The sequence below is a fragment of the Rana temporaria genome, chromosome 1, assembly GCF_905171775.1.
Source record: "Rana temporaria chromosome 1, aRanTem1.1, whole genome shotgun sequence".
In the NCBI taxonomy this organism is placed as follows: Eukaryota; Metazoa; Chordata; class Amphibia; order Anura; family Ranidae; genus Rana; species Rana temporaria.
The window spans coordinates 42,464,427-42,477,118 of record NC_053489.1 but is presented as its reverse complement, the minus strand read 5'-3'; the positions used below and the strand labels follow the sequence as shown (position 1 = coordinate 42,477,118).

General features: G+C 41.3%; 1 protein-coding gene across 1 annotated transcript in view; it reads right to left on the bottom strand.

The window, feature by feature from the left end:
- The window catches only part of DCC (DCC netrin 1 receptor), an 833,538-nt gene that overhangs the window by 696,236 nt on the left and 124,610 nt on the right, over positions 1-12,692 (bottom strand). The window lies entirely within an intron of this gene.

Genomic DNA, 12,692 nt, shown 5'->3' with positions numbered 1-12,692 from the left:
CCGCGCAATTGTCAGTCAAAGCGACGCAGTGCCGAATCGCAAAAAGTGCTCTGGTCTTTGACCAGCAATATGGTCCGGGGGTTAAGTGGTTAATGGTTGCTATAGCCATACATGGAGTATTCTTTGGTTTGATTTCACTATTCATATCTATGAAGCGTTGAATCTGACATTCATCGAGCATTCACTGCCGGTGAATCTTCAAGGTCCATGTGTTTTAAATGGCAGTGGTTGATTCCTGCTTTATATTTAAAAAAAAAAAAAGACTTCTGTTCTGTGAACATTTACAGAGAAAATAATTTGTGGCCTGAACTTTGAGAAGCGCGCTGAGCGTCGGGAAGGGCAGATGCTCCCCAGCTGGTGTGCTTTTAATGATAACATCAGAAAACCAACACGGAGGCTAATGAAGGGTAGTCCTGTGCTTCTGTCCTACCTCTTGGGGAGCCGGGCTACAACTCATTATTCTGCCCAGTGGACGGTGATTGACTACTTGGTTTCCTAAGAGATTCTGCAGCTGCTGAGGAGGCTCTGCCCTGGAAATCAACCTGTGCCTCGCTCTGCCCTGGAAATCAACCTGTGCCTCGCTCTGCCCTGGCCGCCATTTTTTTTAACTAGATCTGCTTATTTCTTGCCGATGGATAACGATGAGAGCCGGTATTTTTTTCCATTTTATGTGAAAAGGCAGAATGAACGAAGATGTGCGGAATAATTTCCAACACTTTCTTTTCGAAAAAAATGTTTTTTTCATTTTTTGTGACCTTTTTTGCCACTCAGTGCTGCTGATCTCCCGCAACCACTTCCTACCTACATGTGCATAGCTCCCAACTGTCCCCGATTTCGAGGGACTGTCCCTGATTTGGAGCAATGTCCCCCTGTTCCTCTTTCCAACCTCATTTGTCACTCATATTGGTCTGCTCTATATAGTTGTATTTAAAATGATTTTTTTACCTTTAAAATAGTGTTTCCCAGAGCTAAACCTTTCATCCAAATTCTAAATTGCTGCATTTGTAAATTGTAACCACTTGCCGCCCGCCAATGACAGATTGACGTTAGCAAAGTGGTTTCAATATCCTGAGTGGACGTCATATGACGTCCTCAGAATATTGAGCCGCTGCGCGCCCCCCGGGGGCGCGCATCACGGCGATCGTTGTTGCAGGGTGTCAGGTAAAGAGTCAGGTAAAGAGTCTTATTAAAATTTGCATCGCAAGTCTACACTACGGGTTTCCTTTTTGTGTTTCTGCCCGAGATACCTACCAGCATCTGATTGATTATATTGGAACCAGCTCTGGCTTACAGTTCATTGGGTGACTTTAAAATACCCTGTGCCTGGTCTGACCGCCTCATTGTGGTCATAGTGTCTGGTAAGGAGACTACATCTCTCACAATCGGGTGTACACTTGGTGGAAGGAGGTGTCATTCCTAAATATCACAACACCCACTATAAGAAGATTGTTGGATTTTACTTTTCACAAACTCTTTTCACACTTGGGACTGTTTTATGGACTTTTTATTCATTTATACCTTATTTTGTGTTAATGTCACTTTTTTTGTATTTTACGTGTTTACTTTTGGTTATCATCAGATGGTTATTCACATATCTAATTTTTGATATATACATATGATTTATAGCTAATCACGTCAGGTGGTAGTTTGCTTTTAGATTTCAGTTTTTTGTTCAAATACTTTGTATTCATTTTTAATTTTTTTGGTAGCATTATCAAATTCTCACATACATTGGTTTTGCGCCGTACCTCATCTTTTATCTTATACAGTATATACTGCTCTATGCACACTACAAATCCCATAGCTCACAATCCATCTCATCAGTGAGCAAGGGAGGGTAGTTACATTCCTACATACAGTGGGACCATGAAGAATGAACGTAGCCACCCTCTAACAGGAAGTCAGATTACAGCAGCAAAAAACAAGGAATTTGGAGATTTGGAGGAGGCTGAGAGCAAAAGAAGGGATTTTTTGGAGTTAGAAATACATACAGGAATATAATCTTTCTGTTTTTAAACCAGAGTTTAGTGTTCCTTTAAGGACAACCAAAGCAGTCTAAGAAAGCGTTATAACCCTATGGAAGGCTAAAGTATTATTGTCTGTAAGAATAAATGAGCCGGGCACAAAACATAATAGAGGTAAAGAGGTCAAGTGAAATCGAAGCAATGCACTCTTACCTTAAAGAAGGAGGTGATGACATTGGACAATCGGTCGCCTGTGATAAACGTGCACGCCGGGTATTCTATAACAACTCACAATAAATAATGGCGTCATCCCTCACCACGTCGGCGTATAAATTCCTCACCCCTCGATACCTTTCTTGTCATACCCAATGTTTTGGACACATGTATTGTGTATGGAGGCGATCAGGCATGGCGCTGGTGTCATACAGCTCGCAATTATTGTATCCGATTACTGTAAATAACCGTATTTAAAGAGCGCGTTTCCTTGCTTTAGGTGACATTTGGCACAAATACTAGTGATTAGTGTTCTGCGGCTGAGCTGAGTTTTCATGCTTAATTACTTTCCGCTGTTTTTTTTTATCCTGGGCACATGACAAATATATGATCGGGAAATGTGTACACTACTTCAAGGACTCCTCCAACCGCTGCACGCTCCATTCACCACCAGGACATGGATGGAAAAGGGTAATGGATTCCGCTCCTAAACAAAGTTAATGAGGTTCCTACACAATGGCTCATTCTTTTTAACTGGCTGAGAGAAATATATTGCTTTAAGCCACTATTGTATAGTAGAACTACAGACAGATTTAAAAGACCCTGCAAATTACTGCAACTCTATATTAAAGATCAAATCCAGCCTGATTTTCAGTTTTGTTCTTCTGTAATGAAATTGCTTTTCTGATTTTTGCTGCACAGTGAGAGTTGCTCACAGTGTGCCTTAGAAGTTGCAGCAAGTTAGATACAGCCCACCTCATTTGGTGGCTGAATCACATCCAACATCATCCTTGGCTCACCAAGTTCTTTCTATTATGGGGGCTCACAATCACATGTGGGTGTCTGCATGCAAAAACAGCCTGCCTAAGAACCCTCACTCCTCTAGACTGATACCTACTCATAAAGCCATTTTGAAATTTGCATGACTCCTCTCAAAAGCAAACCCACTACATGCATCTAGGTTGAGGGCTCTTGAGAAGAGCCCTTAACCCTTAAACACTTACACTGATAGGCACTAAGCCAAGTCCAATTGCAGTAACAGGAGTATATTGTAACAAATGCTCAGTAGTAGTACACAACAGGCCCAGCAGGGAGGCGACCTGACTAACAGGGCAACAGAGACGGATCAGAAGACTGGAGAACCGTAGATGCCAACAGCATCTGTCTTGAGAAGCGGAATGTGGCCTGCTGGTCTGTACCCAAATGGGAGGCTTCCAGGAGGGTTGGCATAGCCCATGCACTTTCCCTACTTCTACGGAACTTTTCCTTGGCTCTAATTACTGTCCTTAACAGATGGGGGATCTCTACAGTAGCCACTCACCAAATGCGAGCTAAACCCAAGACTCAGGGTTTATATATGTAAATACCATACTTGGCCGATGCCAAGCTAGGAAGCCAGGAAGCTGGAAATCACTATAAGAGACACCAGTACTCCAGTGATCTCCACTTGCTTCCGGACCCCATGCTGAGGTGCTGGCCTGAAGCATTTTGAACACAGAAGATTGGTCCGCTTGGCATGAGCACCATTCAGAGAATACTTCACCGCGCGTCACCGCTCTGCCTCTCTACCTCGTTCAATCAAAGAAAGCTTAGGAATCATTCAGAAAATGTAAAGCATTCTTTGAATGCCGCTGGTACTGATTGGCCAACCTCTTGTTTTCGGAATGCAGCAGTGCAGCCACTCGTCGTGGGAAGCGGAAGCAAATGGCGATGGCAAGTAGCGATGTCCAGCTTATTACTTTCTCCACTGCAAGTGGCGCTCATATGCAGCGGCCTTGTAGATGGAGTGGAAGTCAAGCAGAACATAGTCCCGCTATGGCTTCCTGGGTCACTGGGGAAGCTATCCCCATGTGACTCTGGCAGCCATCTTGGGTCTTGGCACACTTTATGCAAGTGGGGAGCATAGGGAGAGACACCCCATCTGTCAGGGACAGTATTAGTGGTAGGGAAAGGTTCCTGACGAGGAGGGAAAGCGTAGAGTCGCAACTCCTCTGGACATCTTCCCACTTGGGCACGAGACAACCAGGCTGCATTCTGCAGTTTTAGTAGATGCTGTCAGTCCGGCTTATCCCTGCTCTATTTACGTTACTGGAAACTGTGAGTGTATCCAGTTGGCCAGCCTTCCTACAGGATTTGTTACAAACTGTTGCTGCATTACTTCAATACGAGACTTCTATTGCACCTGACTGAATTATTGCCGTAGCTCAATGTTGAACCCCACCTACAAGCTTTCAGGGTCATTGGCTAGGTATGGGATACATACATATTTACATTGGCCCAAGAAAAAATATCCAAACCTGGAATTCTTCTTTAACACATCTGGCAAGCATTCATCTATTCAAATTTTTGTTCTAAACTTCGGGACAAACCACAGTCCCAAGGTAACCTCACACCAGTCATGGTCTGTGAACAATCTCAGGATCTAAAGGTCTGTGATTCATTTGTGACCTGTCCGTATGAAGTGACCTTCACACTCCAGGCTGCAAAAGCTGCATAACTAGCCGTCTTCCTGACATATTGTGATTGACACATGCAGACACACAGAGGAGTCACAGGGGAGACTATGGTAGTCAAACCATGAAATCAGATGATCCAGTCCCTATGGTTTCCTATTGTAGACTTAGAGATGGGAAATTCAACTGCATCCCGAAGCGTCCAACAAGCACACATAGTGAAAAAACAGTATAAAAAAATCAATACATCTGGTATATATTTAATGAATCTAGTACCTTGGTTGTTGTATTCTGGTCTTGGTGGTAAACATTTTGGGCAGACATTCAATTTTTTTTACAACATTAATGCACGGGCTGGAAGAACAGTTCATACTTGCTTTGTAACTCAACGGTTCTGGACACAAAATTGGCAATGATTTGCACGGCACTACCAAGCCGCAGAGAGAGTAACCCCTCGTTTTTTTTTTTTTTTTTTTGGATTTGTAATGGAGGAATGACCTGTAAAAGGTCAGTGCTGTTCCTCAATCATTTAATTTATTTATAAATTTGATCAATGTGTGTCTAACAAGGCCAAGATTTAATGCTTCCACAATTTTAAGTGGACTTGAACACTATATTATAAGTGACCTCAAGAAATGGTAATTATGCCTAAACAGTACCATGAAAAATCTTCTTTTTGTGTGGAATTGATCTTACAAAGTAGCAGTGCACTTCCAGGTAGGTCAGTGTGCCTAGGCACCCCTGTGCCTACATCTTCGTAGCTGTATATCCGCAGTGTGAGATCTAAGGCTATGATGCCTCTAGTCTCAGATTTGGAGTGGGATTTGGTGAGGTCACTACTGTGCTGATCAATGTTCTCCTTGATAGAGACTAAGCTTGCTGGAGCATCTGACATGTGAAAGCAAAGCCCTGCCTTTAACAAAATGTATACAATACAATATGGAACACAGCATGGTAAGCCAGGAAAGTGCAACACCTCTTTAAAATGTATTTATAATGCATGCATAAATTTAAGTGGATGGGGACTCAAAAAATGAAGATTTATTTTGTTATAGGGGACCTCTAGAAATGTTAATTGTGCCCTAGCAGTACACAGTTCTTCTTACTAAATAGCAGTGCACTTCCTGCTATATGAGTGTGCCTAGGCACACCAATACCTTGAGTATACCCCTGCATATCTACAGTGTGAAATCCAAGGCACTGCTGCCTCTGACTGCTAGTATCAGATCTCAAGTGGGATTTGGTGAGGTCGCTACTTTGCTGCTCACTGTTCTCTTTGCCGGAGGGGAAGTTTGTTGGTGGCTTTAACATGAGGAAGCAAAGCCCTGCCTCTACAAAGATGGCCAACTACACACAGAGACAGTGTGAAACAAGGCATGGTAAGTAAGTAGAGTTTGACACCCCTTTAAAATTTGTATCCATAACCAAAACTTTTTTTAGTTTTCGATAAAGTGGGGAAGGTTTAGAACTCTTATTCACTTTTAGCATCCTCGGAGGTGCCATTGGAGCAAATTCTTCACTTCCTGTCTGGTAAAAAGGTTGTTCTCGTATGGGAAATTATGTATATTATTATTATTATTATTATACAGGATTTATATAACGCCAACAGTTTGCGCAGCGCTTTACATCAGGGAAGACAGTACAGTCACAATACAATTCAATACAGGCGGGATCAGAGGGCCCTGTATATGTGTCCATATGTGTGAGTTGCTCTAACAGCAACTTACACATAACTGGAAATGCTTTAAGTAGAGGAAGGGTATTTCTGAGGTCTGCACACCTGTTGTGCCCATCATGAGGGGCTTCCACCATCCCTGCCCTGAGTTCCTGGGTTCTGTATACCTTTTGTTGGTCATCCCTGCTGGATTTGTCTTTATTTTATGTGATGGAGAATGTAATAGGAAAAGCTTAAACACACAAAGTTAGGGGGGGATACCCCAAGTTTCCTAAAGGACAGGAACAAAGCTGGCAACAGTCGTAGGAAAATCTTGCTATTGGAGTACCCAAGATAAAGTATACCTTATAAGCAACCAGTGTCTGGCCTACCGGGTTCTACCTATACTTTGACTATGAATTTTAGGTGGCCTGACCCTTAAGGTGACTGTAAAGTTTAAAGTATAACTATAGGCAAAACTTTTTCATTTTGCTTCACTTCCTGCTCCATAGCCAAACAGGAAGTGAGAGGAAATCCCTGCAAATGCAGGGAATTTCCTGGGGACCCCCAAGCCACCAGAACCAATAACCCCATTGGAAGATTTCCCCTCTATCACCTTTCTCTGGACAACCCAAAATTTGGGATTTTCTTTTACTTTCACTTTTGATGATAATGTTAATGATCATGTAAAGCGATGCGCAAACTGTTGGCGCCATATAAATCCTGTATAATAATAATAATAATAAAATAATGTTAAACAGGACAAATAGAGAGGGCGGATCTTCTTAATGGGGCATAGACAGCAATAAAAACTGACTGGGGTTCTAATCCATCTCCAATCCAAACACAAAAAACATTTTTTTCCTTTAGTTATACTTTATTTTTTTATTATTATTATTATTATTATTATTATTATTATTATTATTAATAAAATATTAAACATGTTATACTTATTTGCTCTGTTCAATGGTATTACACCGAGCAGCCCTGATCCTCCTCTTCTTAGGTCCCCCGCCAGCACTCCCAGTTCCTCCTGCTCTAGGTGCCCCCCCATAGGCAGCCACTTCCTATGAAGGAGCAGCTGCGGGCTGTTTGCATCTATAGATACAGCTCGGCCCCACTCCCTCCTCACAGGATTTGATTGACAGCAGCCGGAGCCAATGGCACCTGTGAGGAAAGGAAGAGAGAACAGAGCTGCTGCACTCGGGCACAGCGCTGGATTGAGAGATAGGACTCAGGTAAGTATTTAGGGAGGTGAGGGGGCAACATAACCAATGGACAGGAAATGCATTAAGGTAAAATAATGTCCTGCCATTAGAACCATTTTAATATTAATGCTCTATTGTTTCTAAAATAAGCAAAATTATACACTTGGGGGTTGTATTTATCAAAAACTTGCACAGAAAAAAAAATTCTGTGTTTTTCATTGATTTAAAACAGAAAATACCACATTTCGGCCACATGATGGCACTAAGTATCATAATACATTCCTTTGATCCTTAGCACCATCTAGTGGCCTGATGCCACATTTACTATTTTAAATCAATGAAAAACAATTAACCAGCTCAGGAAATAACCTTATAATTTTTTTTTATATAAATATACCTTTCGCTGTCTCATGCTGTATTTATCAATTTGGTTTATCTGTTACTCTGAAATACATCACAGCTTTTGAGTTTAAGTACAACTATGCGGCGACATAAAATTTCGGCAAAAATCACGAGCACTAAAAAAAGGAAAACGGGAGCGAATTTAGCAAATCTAAACTAGAACAAGCTCAAGCCAATAACTAAAGTTATTAGATAATTATTTTCAGGTACGATAGCACTTACACTTACATCCACAAAATCTATATTTTTAAAGCACGTACGGCCCATTTATTTTCACCTTTTTTCTCCTGGGCGAACATTCTGTTACTAAATATAATGTAAAATAAAATTGACTTTTTTATTTTTTTTCAGCATAACAGCCAGAAAGGATGTTGTAAAAATGTAAGTGTGGCTTAAGGACCCAGACTTTTATGACAACTTTACAATGACTACAGCAGACGTTCAGCGAAGATATTGCAATTAATGATATAAAAGAAGTCACACCAGTTAAAATTATTATTTTTCTTCATAGAAGAAAAATGGCCTCCTACGGCTGTGCAAATTATTTTCAACATTTTGTGTCAAGTTTCCCTCTAACTTGTGGAATAAATATAAATGAAAATTAATTTGTTAATCCCAGCATGGGCACAAAGAGACAGAAGAAAAGACGTTAAAGTCTTTTTTTAAGCTTCTTTTTTTGTTTAATTTCCACCTGGTAATCCTGCAAATAATGAACTTCCTTTCCCTGGGTGGCTATCTCACTCCTTCACTGTATCTATGAAGGGAGCCATGGTCGTCACCCTAGAAAGTTCTCTTGATATGGACTACAAACATGTCCAAATCTCTTTGTCTCCATTACATAGGGGCAAGGCAATTGGTAGCTTACTTAACAAAACTTGGAAAGAAGGTTTTCTTCTGTGCAACTCAGAAAGTGACAAGGACACAACAGTTCTTGCAAGAACACCAGGTATTTTCTGCCACGTGGAAGAAAGTGGAGCGCTGCTCACCATAGTAAAAGCCGAAATTCAAGTTTATTAAATAATCCGGTCCACACACTATACAACTGGTGCTTCAAAACCCAAAAGCGTTGAAGTTTGTTACACCAAACAAAGGGATATAGATGATTACACAGCAAAGGCTTCAGGAAGAAAATTCCCAGTCACCCTGTGAGGGGCTAATTTGATTCTTGCTGCAGCTGATTACAGTATTCTCAGATCAAGGTAAATTGAATGGAATCTTTTAGCTGTCAGCAGTCTTTAAAAAAAATGAATTTGCCCCCCCCCCCCATTCCCCCTCATCTGATGAAGAATAGATTCCCCTTATTCCCCCTCATCTGATGAAGAATAGATTCCCCTTATTCCCCTCTCATCCGATGAAGAATAGATTCCCCCTTTTCTAGAGCAGTGGTCTCTAAACTGCAGACCGGGGGCCAGATGTAACCCTTTTCTTGCTTTTTTCCGGCCCTATTTCATCCATGGTCACCACTGAAGGAACACATTTCCTGCCAAGAACATCAATCGTGAGGCACAATTCCTACCAATGACACCAACAATGAGGCCGAATGCCACCAATGATGGGGCACAATTCTTCCCAATGACACCAACAATGAGGCTGAATGCCACCAATGATGGGGCACAATTCTTCCCAATGACACCAACAATGAGGCCGAATGCCACCAATGATGGGGCACAATTCTTCCCAATGACACCAACAATGAGGCTGAATGCCACCAATGATGGGGCACAATTCTTCCCAATGACACCAACAATGAGGCTGAATGACACCAATGATAGGGCACAATTCTTCCCAATGGCACCAAGGATTGGGCCCAATGACACCAAGGATTGGGCCCAATGACACCAAGGATGGGGCCCAATTCCTCCCAATAGCACCAATGATGGCACCCAGTGTCACCAACGATGCACCGTTTAGGATATATTCACCCTTTATGCAGCCATTGACATCAGCGGTGAATACGCTCTGAAGGTCCGGGATACTGTGCCAGATCCTTAGAGCTTCTTGCCGGAACCGTTGCAGCTCCAGCCACTTACAGCGCCGGTTCCCGCAAACCTGGTAGAAAGGCCGGGGGAAGATGTCAGCCCTCTCAGCGGTGAACGGGCGCTGCTGGGGGGCTTTGTTCTAAGGTGAGTATTTTATAATTGTCCTGCAGAAGAATTGGCGAATGGCAAAAATCTATATTGGTGTCGTGCCACATCCAATAGTCAAGTACAGAAGAGAGATTTCCCCTAAGCGGATGTTTAAGGCGTAGTAGTCATGGGTGAGCATACAAGTTTTGGGGTAAAAAAATGATTTTTATTCAAATCTAAACATCATTAAAAACATGTAGGTACAAATACAGATGAAGTATTGGTTTATCTGAACACTATCGGTAATTGTCACTGTGCTGAAGGGTATATGGAAAGCTTCCTCACACCCTACACGTTTCGGGGTATATTTGACTCCTTTTTCAGGGGTGCATAGTAAGGGAGGAGGGGGGGGGGGGGTTCAGCGGTTTGCAACTGCTTTAAGATGAGATAGAAACCTAGTAAGATAACTATAGCTAAAACTCATGAAATATGAGTGTGATGGTCAGTTAGGAGAATTCCTCTCTTACAGATAGCTAAAAAGAATATTGATGTCAGTGGGAAATTACATGATAACGATCCCAAACACACCACCACTGCCTTGCTAAAGAAACTCAGGGTAAAGGTGATGGACTGGTCCAGCAGGTCTCCAGACCTAAACCCTATTGAGTATCTGTGGGGCATCCTCAAGTGGAAGGTGGAGGAGCGCAAGGTCTCTAACATCCACCAGAGAGGCAGAAATTGCCCATTGCTAAAGCAGGTCTCCAGACCTAAACCCTATTGATCATCTGTGGGGCATCCTCAAGCAAAAGGTGGAGGAGCGCAAGGTCTCTAACATCCACCAGAGAGGCAGAAATTGCCCATTGCTAAAGGGACCCCTAGCAACCTCTGGAGGAATCCTAGGGGTACATGGGACCCTGATTAAGAACCCCGGCTGCTCTAGGAAAATGAGCTCCATATTCCTCATCCGCTGGTAGACTTGGGGGAATTAAAAATGACATTTTTCAACTTATATGGTCTACTTGACCACAACATGGAGACAACCAATGCCACCATAGCCAATTTACTTTGACCAAAAATAATGAAGTATACATATACTGTATAAATATGTGTAAATGGTGAGTAGTGATGGACATGATCAATTAAACTTATGGTAGAAAGTCCTCTATAGATGCACGTATGCATCAATTTTACAAAAACATAACATGTTACAAGGCATTCTAGGCTTCGCTTTGCACTACAATCCACCAGAGTCTTTTTTTACTCAGCTGTTATTACAACTTCCGATATTCTCCCTACGGATAATGCAGGTGCTTTTTGCGGATGCGTCATCCGATGTTACAGGAATTCCATAGGTTACCTAAGGTGTCTTGTCTTCACTGAGACAAAGGCAAAACACGAATACACTAGGGATCTAAGCATGAGTTGACGTAACTGCATGAAGATGTGTCATCAGCCAGCAGCTTCCCCCAGATCTGTAAATATATCTTTTATTATTCGCAGAAATAGCAAAAAAAAAATACTTATGTCGGGTGTTTTAACACTAAACAAGCAGTCAGATCCCAGGGCATTATTCATTCTGGAGATCAAGGAACACAACAAACATACAAATTGTTTCAGTGATTATAAGTAGCAAAGTTAACATATCAGAATCTTGATCAGATAAATAATAGATGTAAATAAGAAAGGCAGTGGAATGTTGTGATAAATTTGGCACTTGGATTCTTGATGGAAAGAGTGTCACTTACTCGTGATATAAGTGAGAAGTGACACCATGCTGGCTGTCATAGGCAGATTCCACCTTCTGCAAATGATTTGTTACCCTGACTCTGACACTGTCACTGTTGGATATAGATATAGAATGAATTATCTAGGTCCCACTGCAAAATGTAAACCAAAGACCATTAGCATCTCACACAATGAATTCAAATAAATAAAATAAAATACATTTTTATATATGTATATATATATATATATATATATATATATATATATATATATATATATATATACACACTGTATATCAATATATATATGATTTTATTTATTCAAATTCTTAATTTATAATTGATTATTAATTTATTTGTGTGACCATCTGTGCCTTTAGGGAGATTCGCCTTTACTGTTTGCCTTGGTGATCATTATCACTAAATATGAAAGGGAAAGAAAATCCCAAATCTTGATCACCCGAACCGGGGTAGGAAGTACATTTTCCAATTACATACCCCCCAACGTTTTGAGATGGGAATGAGGGACACCTACTAACAAACGTACGTAGGCATTAGACATGCCCCTCTGCCACACCCCCTTAAAGGAGAATTGACCAAAAAAATGTTTAATTTAATCCACAAGGTTTTTTTTTTTTTTTTTTTAACCACTACTATTTCTTTATACTGGCTTTTATAATTTACAAATGTAGCAATTTAGAAATTGGATGAAAGGTTTAGCACTGGGAAACACTTTTTTAAAGATAAAAAGTGCATTTTAATTAGATTAGACCAAGATGAGGGACAAATGAGGAGGAAAGAGGGACACAGGGACTTTGCTCCAAATCAGGGACAATCCCTTGAAATCGGGGACAGTTGGGAGCTATGCATTTAGTTGTTCAGTTATGGTAACGTTGATGACTATAAGGGATTTCTCCAACTTTGGAGGAGTTTTCTGGGACACAGATGGCCAAAAAACATCTGGCAGTGGGATTATTACGTTTTCCTTATTTCTACCTTAGGGGCCCT